This window comes from Panthera tigris, chromosome B2 (assembly GCF_018350195.1).
Source record: "Panthera tigris isolate Pti1 chromosome B2, P.tigris_Pti1_mat1.1, whole genome shotgun sequence".
NCBI lineage: Eukaryota > Metazoa > Chordata > Mammalia > Carnivora > Felidae > Panthera > Panthera tigris.
In genome coordinates, this window is record NC_056664.1 from 40,737,814 (window position 1) to 40,754,624 (window position 16,811).

General features: G+C 44.8%; 1 protein-coding gene and 1 long non-coding RNA gene across 2 annotated transcripts in view; one reads left to right on the top strand and one right to left on the bottom strand.

Moving 5' to 3' along the window:
* Window positions 1–358: 358 nt before the first annotated feature.
* BICRAL (BICRA like chromatin remodeling complex associated protein) overlaps window positions 359–16,811 on the top strand; it is an 81,044-nt gene continuing 64,591 nt past the window's right edge. The window contains exon 1 of the mRNA XM_042986378.1: window positions 359–457. The gene's annotated coding sequence lies outside the window, so the exon portion shown is untranslated. The remainder of the gene's footprint in view (window positions 458–16,811) is intronic.
* The window catches only part of LOC102967226, a 31,190-nt gene continuing 23,653 nt past the window's right edge, over window positions 9,275–16,811 (bottom strand). Inside the window, exon 3 of the long non-coding RNA XR_006217654.1 lies at window positions 9,275–9,377. This is a non-coding gene — a long non-coding RNA (uncharacterized LOC102967226). The remainder of the gene's footprint in view (window positions 9,378–16,811) is intronic.

Below are 16,811 nucleotides of genomic sequence, written 5' to 3' on the forward strand. Positions count from 1 at the left end.
TGTAGATCTTAAAAAAAAAAAAAAAAAAAAAAAAAAAGCCAAATAAACCTGTTTCTTGAATAAACCAATACATTTCTGAAGTTAAAAAGAATCCCAAAGGAAACAGGAATTGACAGCTTGGGAGCTTGATTTTTGGAAAAAAAAAAATTTTTTTTTAATTAAAAAACCCCTAATCTCCACATTTTTTGCTAGGCGAGAACCGAAGTTTGGAGGTAGACGAGCAGGCGAGCGGTTTGCCCGGGCGCAGAGCATGAAGGCCGGGCGGGCGCGGGGAGCGGGCGCCCGCCGCCCGGCGCGGGGGTGAGCGAGAGAGAGAGCGGAGCGCGTGTGGCCGGCGCCGCTCGGCCGGGAGCTCCCGCGCCCGCGCCCCGCGCCCCGCGCCCGCCGCCGCCGCCGCCGCCGCCCCTGGTGCGATGGCGCAGAAACCCCGTTGACAAGGCACTGCTTTTTCATGACGGTGAGTTTCCCTTTGAGTGTATTATAATTTTGTGATAAAAATTTCAAGGAGAAAAAAAAAACACACACAACCTCCTTCCTCTGCCTCTTTCCTTCGGGGAGGGGGAAAGCGAGGGAGGGGGGGCTGGAGATCTATCTCCAGACAGACAGAAAAGAAAGAGGAGCAAATTAAACACCGAGTTGCCAAAACCAGGATATTAGGTTTCAGCCCAGAGAGCTATTGGCTAAGGCTGTGTTTTTTTTTGGGGGGGGTGGGTTTGTGGGTGGGTGATGGTGGTGGTGGGTGGATGTTTAATGGACACGGAGAAAAGGGGAATCGAGTGTTTATGCCTTTCCCAGCGCCGCCCGGGCCCCGGGAAGACCAAGTTCAGTGTCTCGGGCGGGGGCGCGGGCGGGCAGGGGGCGGCGGGGCTGGGCTGGGGGTGCCTCGGCGGGGTGGGGGCCCCGGCGCCTTTTTTTTTTTTTTTTTCCTTTTCCGCGGATGCAAATTTCTGGAGCGGGGAGAGGGAGAGAGCCTGGGAAGGGGGGTGGCGTGGCGGTTGGTGGTGGGGAGGAGAGGGGAGGGAAGCCTTTTAATGACTCATTGATTGAGCCGGTTTAAAATTAGTTGTGTGCGCGAGTGTGAGTGTGTTTTCCGCCCCCCGGAGCCGCCGGGAGCCGGGAAGGAGGGAGCGGGGCTCGCCGTGGGGAGGACTGCGCGGCGAGGCCGCGAGCAGGGGGCAGGGAGGGCCAGGAGTGACGGCGGGCGAGGAAGAAAAATAAGCTTTTCCAATCTCCTCCCCTCGGTTTTCCCCCCCTCATTTCTTTTCTCTCTCGGAAGCTCTTGGGTGTGAATCGCATTTTCTTTCTTCTCGGCAAAATGGACCCCGCGTCTCGGGAGGGGGAGGGGAGAGGGTGGGGAGGGAGGCGGCGGCAGGGACCGGGTTCCTTTTTCACCCTGGCTGCTGCTTCCCTCCGCTTCTGCGGGCGGCCGCGGCGAGAGCTCGGAGCCGGCCGCCGGTCCCAGCCGGGGCCCGGTCCTGCGCGCGCCCGCCGGCGGGACTGTTTCTTCCCGGCCGCCTCGCCGCCTGGCTCCGGAGCTCCGCCGAGGACCCGCGGCCGGGCCGGACCAGCCCTCGCGCCGCGCCGAGGACCCGAGGCCCACCCAGGCACTTTCTGTCGGGCCCGCGCGGCCGGACCGAAGAGACGAGAGGCTGTGGCGGCACTGTTTTGGCCGAGAGCGCGCGGGGCCGACGCGGTTCGCGCCCCCCGAGTCGCCCCGAATGCGGGATCTTGAGGCGGGGGGGGGGGGGGGGCTGCGGCTGGAAGGCGCTAAGATGGCGCTGGGCCTGGCCCGTCGCCAGGGCTGGTGGCGCAGTTGCTCCGCGGGCGCCATCTTCCCTGGCGGCGCGGGCGGCGCCCTTCGCGGACGCTTCTCCGGCCCGGGCGCCGGGAGGGCGAGGGCGACGGGGAGCCACGCTTGGGGTGCAGAATTCTGTAAATGGGGCCGGAGCCGAGGCCGGGGCCGCCTAGCCTTGGCCTTCCCCGTGCCCCCGGACCCAAAAGACGAGGAGGCCGGCCCGGAGCGGGAAGGGACCGGGGCCGGCGGCGTCCTGCTCCTTAGCGCTTGTGTTGGAGGGAAGAAGTGGGGCTTGGGGTCGGACCTTGCGGCCGGCGGGTTCCCTCTCTGAGCCCGCAGACCCCCCTCCGGTCAAATTCGGAGGGGAGGGGGCTTCTCGTTAGCTCTTCTGGGGCCTAAAACCGCACGGCTTTGTCTTCCCTGGCCTGGCCGAGGGCAGGGCAGGGCATGGAGGCTTTTCCTTCATCCTCTTCCAGTTAGTTTTGAAGAGTAGAGTCAAACCAGGTTACAAAATTGCAGGAAGAAAGAGTCGAGGACAGTGTCTGCCTTCTAGTGACTCGGTTCTCGATTGGCACCCTACGTTAGTTTTATTTCTTTAGTTGCTTTATTTTAAAGCAGTCCTGGAGAGACATTTATGTAGTCCAACTGTGAAAAGGTTATGGGTTCCAGTGATTTGAAACATCTTGTTGGCTTTCATTTTAATTATTCCAAATGGTAGTGATTTAAAACAGTTCTCAGAACTCTGATCCGAAAAATTAAACTCTCTTTGAAACGCTTAGACTTTTTTTTTTTTCCTTTCCCTTTCAAAAACAAAAACGAACCCCCCCCCCCCCCCCCCCCCGCACCGTTTTGGCTCATCTCTTTCTCATCGATATAATAGGCTTCTCCGTTCTCTGACTCCCTAGAGTGTTGCCTTAAAATCATTCATTTAAGTATTTATCTGTTGTGTCGTAGGTCTGTATTAAGAGATGCGTGTGGGTTTTAACTGTGTTTTTGTTACTGAAAAGATTATTGGGAGGAGGAAAAAAGTCTAAAGCTCTCATCTCCCTAGGAGTCCACAGAGATGGAAAGTAAGTAAGTAATTTCTAGTGGATAAAAGTAACATCGGGGCACCAGTAAGTGTGTCCTTGTGTTTATAAACAGTCTATATAGTGGCCGTTTTATCCCCTTTAATAAGACCGTACCATATATTGAACACTACTCCATGTGTGTGTCTGGTCCTTTAATTCTTATTTATATCAGCCCTGCAGTGTTGATTTGATTATCTCTTTATACCAGAGGATCACCCAGATACACAAATTGTTCTTGGTCTCACAGTTTTAAGTGGGAGAATTGACATTGGATCCCAAAAGCCATGTTCTTGGCTTTACACACATGGTGTCCAAATCCGAGTTTCAAAAGCAACTGGAGCGAGATATGTTTAAATACAGATTTGTAACCTCACCTTTGCCCCCCATGATTTGTTAGGGCCAGTAGGGTTTTTCTGTTACTGTTCGTTTCCCCAAAACATCTAATGTGTTACACAATCTGTTTTAAGCTTCTGACTTTCAACTTCCTGCTGTCCCTAACGCCCAATTTTGAAATTCTGGCCCACCCAGCAAATATGTAGGAGTCTGTGTTAGTCGACAGCTGTCCAGGTGATTCCACTGTGACACAGATATGCATTTGGAATATCGCTATACTATATACCGCGTGCTGTGCTGCTGGCTCTTTTTTGAATGGAAACGTGAGGCCCATATCGCTTTGAGTTTCAACAGTTTTATTGCTCGTTCTTTTTTCTCCTCTAGCTGCCATTTATCAAATTATTGAACCTTTTCTTACAGAAAGAAGGTTTAGGTATTCTAAGACTTTAAAATCTCAGTACGTTTTCAAATGTGTATCTCCTTCTGCTGAAAAGTTATATAACATACAGGCTTCTAGGTCTAGCTGGGCCATCTAGTTTAGTCCAGACAGCTGTGCAACAAAAATAGAATTGAATCTAGGATTGATACAGAAATGAGGAATAGGGTAGAAAAGATTCGGGGGTGGGGGAGGGACCTAGAAATAAATTCTTGGGGGAAAGGATTCTTTTCAGAATTTTGAATTCGGAGGATATCTTTTGGGTTTTGGGAAGTAGGATGGTGAAGTGGCTCTAAACATGAGACCTTTTAAGAACAGAGGAGGCTTTCAGGACACGGAAGGTCAGGAAGAAACATCCAGAGCAGGTGATGAATAGCTGACCTGGCCAAAATGGGAGGAAACTAAGCGATAAAAATCATTAACTTCTCTGGAGCAAGAGCCGTGTATATTTGTTCTGTGCTTTCCTTTCTTTATTTCTTTAGTCACTGTTGTGTTTAATAACTGCTAGGGGGAATGGTTAAAAACTTTTGTGATGCAGATGTCAAAATTATGTTATCTTATGCGCACATTTCTCTCTCCTTCCACGTTTGAACATTTTTATAAGGAGCAACTCTTAAGCACCTGTGTGCAGTCCGTGTCCAGTCTAGACTAGTGGGCGGGTGGAGGTCTAGGCTTTGACTGTCCAGTGTGCTTTTTCTCCCTTTGTGTTTCATGGTAAATGCCAGAGTAATTATATTCTTTGACTAAAACCCAGTAAAGCTTGAGAAGAAATCTAAAACCTGCTTAGGAGGAGGAGCGTCTTCGTTTTATTTTTATTTTTTAAATATTTATTTTGTGAGAGGTAGAGTATGTGCAGGGGAGAGGCAGAGAGAGAGAAAGGGAGACAGAGAATCCCACTCAAACCCACAAACCATGAAATCATGTCCTGAGCTGAAATCAAGAGTTGGACGCTCAACGAATCTGAGCCATCCAGGTGCCGGACTAGCTTCTTCATTTTAAAGTAGCCTTTAGTGGGGGGTGCCTGGCTGGCTCAGTCAGTAGAACATGTGACTCTTGATTCCAGGGTTGTGAGTTCAAGCCCCACATTGGGTGCAGAGATTACTTTTAAAATAAATTCGTTAACTTAAAACATAATAAAGTGGCCTTTGGTGGGATTCAAGGCAGACAAAATCTCTGCCCTCATGGAATTTAGAGTATAGTGGGGAAGACAGGAAGTAAGTTAAACACAAATAATCATGATAATTGGAGATTAGAAAAACAGTAAAAAGTTAAGCTGGTAGATCTATAAGAATGTGTTGTGGGGAATGACTTTTGGCTAGTGAGAGTCAAGGGGCATCCCTTTAGAGAGTGATACTTGAGCTGAGGCTTGAAACATGAGCTTGTACTACTCGCTGTGTGCAAGCTGGGGAGACAGTCCTAACCTGTGAACAAAGTGCAAAGACCTGGAAGGCCCAGAAGGGCATGGGTGTTAGAGAGAAGCAAGAGGAGAATGAAATAAGAGTTGAGAGATCTTCTAGGGCCTCCTGTATTCGGCTGTACCAGGAGTTTGGGGTTTTGTTTTATTCAAAATAACAAGCTATTGAAGGGCTTTCATTGGGACAGTGGTTATTATTTGGTGGGTTTTTGGTTTTGTTTTTGTTTTAGAGAGAGAGGGTGCAAGTGAGCGAGGGGCAGAGAGAGAAGTGGGGCTCATCCAATGCAGGGCTCCAGCCCAACTGATGTGGGACTTGAACTCACAAACCGTGAGATCGTGACCTGAACCGGAGTCAGATGCTTAACGACTGAGCTGCTGTTTTTGTTTTTAATTTTTTTTTTAACGTTTTTATTTATTTTTGAGACAGAGAGAGACAGAGCATGAATGGGGGAGGGGCAGAGAGAGGGAGACACAGAATCGGAAGCAGGCTCCAGGCTCTGAGCCATCAGCCCAGAGCCCGACGCGGGGCTCGAACTCACGGACCGTGAGATCGTGACCTGAGCTGAAGTCGGACGCTTAATCGACTGAGCCACCCAGGCGCCCCTGTTTTTGTTTTTAAAGATCACTGCTGCTGTATGGAGCAAGAGGGGAAGTAGACAGGGAGGCTATTGCAGTAGCCGGCTCAAGACTGATGGTATCTAAGCAAACACAGTGGCAGTGGGGATAGTGCAGGGTAGATGGTGGGATTCAGATGTATTTTGAAGGTGGAATCAGAAGTATTGGCTTAATGAGTTATCTGTAGAGACGGAGGAATCAAGGAGGCCTTCAAGTTTCTAGCCTAAGCTTTGGTGGCCGATGGTGCCATTTGCTGGTTGGAGAAGACTGGAAGAGGAACAGGTAGGAAGGGTGGGTAACGAGTTCTGTGTGGGACCTGTTATGTTTTTGAAATACTTGCAAGACCTCCGAATGGAAGGTCAAGTAGGCAGTGAATCTTCAAATTGAGCTGATGGGAGTGGACATAAACTGTGGGAGTCACTAGCATACGAATAGTATGTCATGGAACTAGTTGAGATCATTTGTCATCATAGAAGTCTTAACATCGAACCCTAAAACGCTTCCAGTGGCTAAAGGTTGGACAAAAGAGACTGAGAGGGCCATTAAATGGGAAGAATGGATTATTCTTTTCAAGAGAGAATGGTCTTCTCTGCCAAATTCTCCTGAGAACACTGAGGATAGAGAAATGACCGCTTGGATTTGTCAACATGGAGGTGGCTGTTTGACAAGGAGTTTCAGTGGCATATGGGGATGGAAGCCAAATCAGAATGCACTGAGGATGGGATGGGGTGACCGTAGCCCGCTTTTGGGGGAAGTTTTGCTGTAAAGTCTGGAGAGTGACAGCACAGCAGTGGCTGGAGAGGGAGGGAGGGTTGAAGAAGTGCTTCTTTTTAAATGGCGGGGAATGGAAGAGCATTTTTAAATAGACTAATGGGAATATTTAAGAGGGAGGGAGTGACTAACAGAAGAGAGATAAGACTACCAAAGGAGCAGAATTGTTGAGAAGGTGAGAAGCTATTCAAAACACAAGAGGGTTTGCCTTTGACAGGAGTAAGACGACTTGCAGGGTGGCAGGAGAGGAGGCAGAGAATATGGGCACAGCGCAAAGACGCTTATAAATTGGGGATGGAATACATGGCTTTATGATCTGTGTTCTCAGTGAAGTCTGAGTCAAGACCAGCAATGAGGAAGAAGGGGTGTGCATGACCTTGGACAGCAGGATTGTGAACTAAGTCCCTGGGAAGCGAGGTAGGATTGCTGTACACAGGACTGCCTGGCTGTGCCTCGCCTCTGAATTTGAAGTGAAACCGGTCCATCCAGTTGTGTAGTTTTTTGCCAGCAATATCCAGCTGTTACAAGGGAAGCCAAGAGCGGGCAGGGGATTGGTTTGACCAGGACTGGAGTTTTACACCCCACCCCACCCCTCACCCCCACATGTGACAGCAGAGAGAAACTAGGACTTAAAGGTGGTTTCAGGGGACAATTAAAATGAACCTTGAAATGTTAGCTGGGTAGGAAAGCAAGAGAAGAGAATGGGGGTGGGGGCCATGAAGTTAACCATGAGACTTGTTCTTGGTTAATAAAAAATGAGTTAATGGGGAAAGAATTTAAAGGTGGGTTGATGAAAAATCCTGGAGTTGGATAATAGCTGCAATGGCACAGCAGTGTGAATGGGCAGAAGGCCATTGAGCTGGACACTCAAAGACAGTACATCATGTATTTTACCACAATAAAAATAACATCTAAACATTTGTGGCAACTACAGATGTTACTTGCACACTGCCTTGGACTATTTGCAAAGTACTGCATTTTTTTTTTAAATGTTTATATTTGAGAGAGAGACAGAGTGTGAGTGGGGGAGGGGCAGAGAGAGGGAGACACAGAATCCAAAACAGGCTCCAGGCTCTAGGCTCTGAGCTGTCAGCACAGAGCCCGACGAGGGTCTTGAACCCACAAAGCATCCATGATGTGAGCCAAAGTCAGATGTTTAACCGATTGAGCCACCCAGGTGCTCCTAAAATACTGTATTTTCTATGGAAGACAGTAGCTTTAAAAATTGTATCTGAAATTACTGGGGCTAAGGAGAGTATCTCCACTTTATCATGTTTATCCCAAACTTGAGTGTGCAAAATAGTCACCTAGAGATTCTGGAGTGGGACCAAGAAATTTTAAATTTTTTCTTAACCTGTTCACTGACTTATTCTAACCCTTCAGCATAGCATTTAAAACAAGCCTGGCATGGGGTGCCTGGGTGGCTCAGGCAGTCGAGTGTCCCCTTCTTGATTTCGACTCATGTCATGATCTCACGGGTTCATGGGATTGAGCCCGTCATTGGGCTCTGTGCTGACAGTGTGGAGCCTGCTTGGGATTCTCTCTTTCTCTCTCTCTGCCTGTATGCTGCTGTGTCTCTCTCTCAAAATAAATAAATAAACATTCTTTTAAAAACCAGAGAAGCCAGGCATTCGGTAAACATTTGTTGACTAAAAATGTTTGACAGTCCAGGTAGAGTAAAATGATAGGAGCCAAAAGGAAAGGTTTTTGAGATTGGTTGAGATCAACAGTGCCTTATACATTCTGATCTCTGGGGGTGATGAGAAAAAGCAGATTATGGGCTGAGGAGGGAGAAAGGAAGTATTGGGAAAATCATTTTTTTTTTTTTAATTTTTAACGTTTATTTATTATTGAGAGACAGAGTGTGAGCATGGGAGGGGCAGAGAGGGGGAGACACAGAATCCAAAGCAGGCTCCAGGCTCCGAGCTGTCAGCACAGAGCCTGACTCAGGGCTCAAACTCAACAAACCGTGAGATCATGACCTGAGCTGAAGTCGGATGCTTAACCGACTGAGCCACCCAGGCGCCCCGGGAAAATCATTTTTTAAAGATTCAGACAAGACCAAATGGAAATGTGTAGTGCTCCCTTCAGCCACGCCTTTCTGCATTCTTTGAGTGACGTTCATTCACCTTCTCATAAGGTCCTGTGTTCCTCAACCTGCCTACAGAATAAGTAATAGGTGAAATTCGAGAAAAAGAACGGGGTAGATGATAAGATTCAAAATAGATGTCTGTGGTCTCCACTGGAAAGATAGCAAGGTCATTTGTTAGGGGTGGAGGCAAAAGGCTTGGAGTTTAAGGAGAAAAGGAGTCAATTTGTGGAATGTATCAGATGGAGGGGGGGGGGGTACCAGAAATGGGACTTGACTATAATGAGGCAATGTGAATTAAGCTAACATAGAGGATCCATCTCTCCGTGGTCAGTATGATCTATAGTAGAAGTGGAAAATACAGCGAGGGGGAAGGGTTGTTCAATTAGTGTGGAGAAGTGGGAGAGCTGACAGGAAAGGAATGGGGTGTGGACTTTAAAGGAAAGCCCTAACGTGGAGACCTTGTAAGTGGTACCTCACTTTGTGGAAGTTGGAGCCCAGGATGTGGCTCTGCTGGGGACGGCTTGCCCATTTGTAGTGCAGTTCAGGAGAGTTCCGGGGCTGTCCGTGTGTTGTATGGGAAAGGAGAAGAAAGAGGTCTTGGGGGGAAGCGGCTGTGGGGGCTTTGATCTGTTTTTTTTCTTCACCTCACATTGCATCCAATCAGGAAAAGATCCTGAGACCTCACTGTACTAGATCTTAAATCCAGGTTCCCCTTCCCCTTAATCTTTATCAACTTTAATTCATATGGTTGTGACTTGATGATAAATTTTTAATAAAGTTGTAAAATTGAACATTTTCTGGTTTTGTGGGTTCTTTGGCTGTCTTGCAAACACATTAAACACTTCTATTACCTGAAATAAAAAGGGTGAATGTGAAAATGTGAGGGAATGAGGTATGAAAAGTATTGTCTTTCTAGCAAAGGCTTATCTCAGTTCAACCAAAATCCAGGATGCTTCTTTGTATCATCAGAAATTATGTTTTCTGTCCTCACCTGTAGTTGGAACATTTTCACAAGGAAGAGAATAGGGGGGAAAGAGAAATAATATTTGTTAAACCTTAACATTATTTCCAGCCCTGATGTTTTAATATTATTAAATTCTCATAGTAACCCTGGAGATAGGTTTTGTCTGTAGAGATAATGAAACTGAGGTTTACAAAGGGTAGATAACTTACCCAAGGTTCCATTACTAAGGGTCAGAGCTGGGATTTGAATGTATACTGTAGACCCATGCATCATACATTTTGCCATCAGTATTAAGCCCGTGTATAGATTTAATTGACAGATGACTGCCTACTGAACATTTTAATATATTAAAATTGGATGACCTTGATTTCAGTAGAAGGACTAGGGAAAAGTAGTGTTTTTGGTGATAAATAAAAACTGCGACCAAAAACACCAGAATCTCTTACGGTGATAAATTCTAGGTCAGAGCTCTTATTCTGCCCCTTCTGCAGATAACTCGGTTTTTATTTGCACAGTAAGGTGAGTCAAACATGGGGACCGTTTTAGCTCTATCTTTGGTAGCAATCAGAGATTATGAATCATATCTTTCACTTAAAAAAAATCCTAATTGGGAAAAAGAACACTTAGGACCTTAATTAAGCATGATACGGTGCAGCTCAAGTTGTACCCGTGCTTAGAATGTCAATATAAGCACAGTAATTAGAAGTACAGATTTGGGGTGGAAGTACTTAAAATGTTCAGGAGCGCCTGGGTGGCTCAGTCGGTTGAGCATCCGGCTTCGGCTCAGGTCATGATCTCACGGTTTGTGGGTTCAAGCCTCCATCAGGCTCTGTGCTGACAGCTCAGAGCCTGGAGTCTGCTTTGGATTCTGTCTCTCTCTCTCCCTCTCTCTGCCCCTCCCCCACTCACGCTCTGTCTCCCTCAAAAATAAACATTAAAAAATGAAATGTTCAAAGTGTGATTCACTTTAAGGAAACATTCTTTTAAAGAGGCCATACTGTAAGGTTGAACATAAGGCACATTTACTAAGTGTGGCCAGTAAGGTAACATGTCAAAAGGAATTTTTATTTCCTTTTTGACTGTTCCAAAAGGCTTAGCCCTGATAGGCAACAGGAGTAAAAGATCATGAAACACTCGCCCTGTGGGTTTTTGAGTTCACCAGGGCTGAGATCTATAGCTCTTGAGCCGCATGCTGCTTACTGAACACTCTGAGGTAGCACATGAGTTCTTCATGCAAGGCTGCAAGAACTAACTTGAATTCTCCCCCTTTGCCCATTGAGAACCAACTCTATCACTGCTTATTAGTGGGAAGCCTAAGTTGGGGAGATGAAGAATTTCAAAATCTTGTGGTAAGTGTCACGCTGGAGAGAATCTCAAAATTTGTTATGTGGTCCGTAAATATCTTGACCATAACTAAGGAGTAATAAGGCTGCTATTGTACGTATTAGAATCAACCACCCATAAAAGTTGCTTGCAGTATATTTCAAAATGACCCCTTTTGAACTTTTTTTTTTAACGTTTATTTATTTAGAGAGAGAGAGGGATCATGAGTGGGGGGGGTAGAGGCAGAGAGAGAGAGTGAGAGAGGGAGAAATCCCAAGCAGGCACTACCCTGTCCTCACAGAGCCCATCGTGGGGCTCGATCTCACTAACTGAAATCACGACCTGAGCCGAAACCAAAGTCAGATGCTTCATGGACTGAGCCACCCAGGCCGCCCCTCCTTTTGTACTTTTTAAGAAGATAAATCAGCTTATCTGGTTTCTTCAGTTTTTAGAGTTTTTAGTGCTCCTTAGAAAATATTTTACAGTGTTATGGCCACCCCCATCAGTGTATTTTTAGCAGTACGTTTTCAAGTCCTAAGCATTTCCTCTGAATTAAAAAAAAAAAAAAAAAAAAGCCATAGTTGTTGAATAAGCTTAGTTTCAGTGCAGTATAACTGATAGTTTTGTGAAAATAAAATAGGGTAGTTTATAATTTTCTTTTTTTTTTTCAGAAATCATTTCTCAGGGCACCTGGCTGGCTCAGTCATCTCAGGGTCGTGAGTTTGAGTCCCACGTTGGGTGTAGAGATTACTTAAAAATAAAATCTTTAAAAAAAATCATTTCTCAATAAACAGAACTGGAGAAACCTGGATGCCATTTTGAGAGATTAAATTTAAAAATCTTTGTGTTTGTCAAAGTTGTTACAAAGTTAAAATTCACGGCAATGAAAGTTAGAAAACTTCAGTTTTTTAAACTAGAGAAAATTTTAGTTTTTTAAACTAGACATAACCTGGGAAGTAGAATACTAGGATTTTCTTTTCCTGTGAGAACTGTCTTAAAACTTAGAAGTAACTCTTTCCATGTATAGACAACTATTACCCACAAAAAAAAAAATCACATTTTTTTCCTCCTGACTACTGAGCGTAAAAGTTATTTTCATGTGGTTTTGATTTGGAAGTATTTCTTCCCGGATTTAAAATAAAAATGCATGCTGCTATATTTAGATTTAACTCTGGCATTTCCTAGAAGTGCAAAGAAATACATTTAGAAATAGGTCGCTTTATTCTTCCTATCTGTATTCTGATTCACCAGATCTGTGAGAATCTTAGGATTGGAGAGCTCCATGGAAGCCAAGCCCTTTTCTCTGGGTGTGATCACACTTAAAAGATTAATATTTACTAGATATGTTTGGAGCTGCTTTTATCCATAGACCTCAAGATGGCTTTTTTGTTTTACTGTTTTACATGTTTGTCTGACTTCATATGTCACATGATACCCTTATTATTTTCTGTTACAGCATATATCATGTAGATAAAACAATCTGAAAGTAAATACCCAGAGAGAATAATACAAAGAGAAATGAAATTTGGGTAACCATGCTGTTTGAAAAAAAGGGGTGGGGAGGACCTTTACATACTTAGCAATGTAAAGTGGACATTATGCCATGGAAAATACCAAATACATACCAAAGAAAATGTGCTTCTCTTTTTTAAATGGTATCTTCTGAGTACTAATATATTACTGTACATGTTTTTTTCATTTACATGGTCATATTAAAGTTTTACGGTTAAATTAGACGAATAATCGATTAAGAAGTTACCCTAAGTCGTGCAGGAGTCTGTTTACAGAGCTTCCCGTTCAATCCTCATGGAGGAAGTTATGCATGTGCAGCAGTCAAGGTGAGGAAAAAATCTGCAGCTAATTTAATTTTTTTAATATTTGTTTATTTTTGAGAGAGGCAGACAGAGTGTGAGCAGGGGAGGGGCAGAGAGAGACACAGAATCCGAAGCAGGCTCCGGGCTCTGAGCTGCCAGCACAGAGCCTGACGTGAGGCTTAAAACCACCAACTGGGAGATCATGACCTGAGCCGAAGTCAGATGCTTAACCGACTGAGCCACACAGGCGCCCGTCTGCAGCTTATTTAGAAAGCTGTCTAAACTGTTTTTCAGAAGCACACGTTGGATATGCAACACAACATGCACAATATAGAGAGATAGGCTCAAATGTTCATGTAAATGAACACTTTAAATACCTGCATAATGTGAATATAGATAGGTAAGTTGTTTTTTAAAATGCATTTTCTTCATGAGTTGAATACCCCCCAGCTACAACTTTCTATTATTAGATCAAAAATTGTGACATAAAACCTACGTGACATTAACCTTTTATTTTTGTCACATGTTGCATAAATTCCCAACTCGTAACTATCATTTAAAATATGTTCTGGGGGCGCCTGGGTGGCTCAGTCGGTAAGCGGCCGACTTCGGCTCGGGTCATGATTTCGTGGTCCGTGAGTTTGAGCCCCGCGTCGGGCTCTGTGTTGACAGCTCAGAGCCTGGAGCCTGTTTCAGATTCTGTGTCTCCCTCTCTCTGACTCTCCCCCGTTCATGCTCTGTCTCTCTCCGTCTCAAAAATAAATAAACGTTAAAAAAATTTTTTAAATATGTTCTGTGTTTCATATTACCTAACTATCAAAACATTACCTTGTGCTTGACTCTCAAGAATGTCTTCAGGTTATAAGATGCCATGAAAGATGAAAGTCACTAAGCAAATATTTTCTTTTCAGAGCATGACATGGATTTGGGGTGTGTGTGTGTGTGTGTGTGTGTGTGTGTGTGTGTGTGTGTAGAAAATACTTCATCCTTTTAAAATTAATTTAGGGGCGCCTGGGTGGCTTAGTCAGTTGAACATCTGACTTTAGCTCAAGTCATGATCTCACTGTTCCTGAGTTCGGGTCCCCCATCGGGCTCTCTGTGCTGACAGCTCAGAGCCTGGAGCCTGTTTCTGATTCCGTGTCTCCCTCTCTGTCTCTGCCGCTCCCCCACTTGTGCCTGCGTGCTCTTTCACTCTCTCTCTTTCTCAACAATAAATAAACATTTTAAAAAATTAAATTAAAAATTACATATTCTAAATTTTTCTTCTAAAATTTCCTTCTAGAGTTTCTTTTCTAAGCAGAATGTCAAAAATGAATATTTTTAAAAATATTACTGTGTCTACTGTGAAAGAGAAAGGCACTACACTGATATTTCATCATCAAATATTTGTTAAATGCTAATTTTGTACAGAGCACTTGGAGGTTATGGGAATACATAATATAGCTAGTTGGATAATAGGGGCACCCAGAAAAATACACAACAGTATATGGTAAGTACCAAGTGAGTAGCACAAGTGAGAGCAAAAGAGAGCCTTTGATTAAAGTGTGTGAGAACATCCATCCATTCATTCATTCAGCAATCAACTGAGCATCTAATTTGTGCCAGGTGCCATTCTAGACTCCCAGATCCCTCAATGAGCAAAAGACCAAGGCCCTGCTCTGGTGGGAAAACAGACAATAAACCTAGATAAGCACTGTAGTAAGTAATGGGGGGGGGGGGCGGGGAGGTGGGGATAAAGCAAGTTAAGGAAAGTGTAGAGTGCTGGGGGATGGGAAGGTGGTCATGGTAGGTCATGATCAACTGAGCAGAAACTTGAAGGAAGTAAGGGGCAAGCCTGAGGATATCCGAAGGCACAGCATTCCAGGCAGAGAGCAGCCAGTGCAAAGGGCCGAGACATGAGCATGCCTGGTGAGTTCAAGGCATGGCAAGTCAGCAAAGGATAGAATTGGGGGTGAGGGGTGGAGACAGGGAGAGCCATCGTGTAGGGCATTGCAGGTTTTCACAGCTGAGCACAGAAAAGGATTTTGTTTTTTATAGTGAGGAAAATGAGGATTCATTGGAGGGTTTTGGCTTATGTTTTAAAAGGACTACTCAGGAGGTTGGGATGAGAAGAGATTGGAGGGAGTAAAAGAGTGAAAGCAGAGAGACCAGATGGGATATGATGATGGTTTGTATTAGGGGGATGACAGTGGAGGTAGACAGTGGAGGATTCTGGACCTATTTTGGAAGTATAACCAAGGGGCTTTCTTGATGGATGTGGAGCATAAGAACGAGCAGTCAAGGTTTACAGATAGGAAATGGAATTTGAACTGGAGCCTAAAGGGATTTGTTGACCATGAGAAGATGGCATAAGCAGAGAAATTTAGGTGGGAGAGAACTAAATTAGGTGAGGAGTGTAAGAAAGGGGCAGGACAGGAAAGTTCTCTGATGGAGTTAGAAGTCTGTAAAAGAAAAAAAAAAGAACGGCTGGGAAGGGACTTTGGGATCAGTTTGTGAAATGCACTAAATGCAAGGTCAAAGTAGATGAATTTTTCCTTTACATATTCAAAATCAAAGGTTTTCAAACAAGGCAGTGATGTGACCTAAAAAGAAAAGACTCTTGTGATAATAATAGCTTTGGAACCAGACAGATTGGAGTTCCAACCCTTGCTCTTCTCCTTTCTGTGCTTTTTTTTTCCTTTTTTAATGTTTATTTATGTTTGACAGAGAGAGAGAGGAAGACAGAGAATGAGTGGGGGAGGGGAAGAGAGGGAGACACAGAATTCTAAGCAGGCTCCAGGCTCTGAGCTGTCAGCCCAGAGCCCGACTCGGGGCTTGAACTCACAGACGGCGAGATCATGACCGGAGCCAAAGTCACTTAACCGGCTGAGCCACCCAGGCGCCCCCTTTCTGTGCTATCTTGAGTAAATTATATAACCTCTCTGAGGAAATGTGCCCAGTTTCTCCCTCTGGATTGAGAATTTACCTTTCAGAGGAAGTTTGTAAGGATAAAGTGAGATCATCGTATAAAGATTTATATAGTGCCTAACCCATTTGGGTGTCAGCTATCACTGCTTTTTAAAATTATTATAGGGGCGCCTGCCTGGGTGGCTCAGTCAGTTAAGCATCAGACAGTTTCGGCTCAGGTCATGATCTCACAGTTCATGAGATTGAGCCCCACGCAGGGCTCTTCACTGACAGCATGGAGGCTGCTTGGGATTCTTTCTCTCCCTCTCTGCCTCTCTCTCTCTAAATAAACTTTTAAAAATTGAAAAAATAATAAAAGTTATTATAAAAAGTAATATTAAAGCAGTGTTTCATTAGACTAATCTGCTAACAATGAATAAATGAATGGTTCCTTTAGGAAATGAAATGAACTTTTTGCCTGAAGTGAATTGCTCCTGTCAGCCAGTATTTCCTTCCAAAACTGGGCATTGCCCCCTTGAAATTCCTATTAGCTGTCCAGTAGTATACTTTGATCAGAACAGCAGGAGATATAATACAGAATTTCCTCCTTCCCTCCCCAGACATTTAGAGATCAAATCTAACAGATGCCCATCTTGACATTCCCAGTTTAGTATAGAAGATCCTCTGAGAATTTAGCAGCAGAAACCTGACGTCACTTTGAAACCCAGTTTCCAAAAATTAAGGTCCTGCTGAACACAATTCTGCAGAACACAAGATTTAGAAAATGCTGGGAAAGTGAAAAAAAAGCATATGGGCTTTGATTTCATTTAAGTATAAAAATATACCTAAAAAATAAAAATGTACTAAAGAAAAAGACTGAAAAATCATCCACAGCATCCACGGCATTAGTCAGCTCCAGAGCCCGTAACAAAGTACCATAGGCTGATGGGTGGCTTAAACAACCGAAGTTTATTTTCTCACGGTCCTGGAGGCTGGGTAGTCCAGCATCTATCTGGGTGCCGGCCAATTTGATTGCTGGGCAGGGCCCTCTCCCTGGCTTGCAGACTGCTGTTTTCTCACTGCGTCTTCATGGGAGCTCCGGTATCTCTTCCTCTTATAAAAACACCAGCCTTATCAGATTAAGGCCCTACCATTACGACCTCATTTAACCTCAGTTACCTCATAAAGACCCTGTCTCCAAACACAGTTTAGGGTTTCAAACACCAGCTTGGCGAGAGACAACAGTTCAGTCCCTAGCAGTCACCTCTAGGCAGTGGTATCATAAGTGATTTTCATTT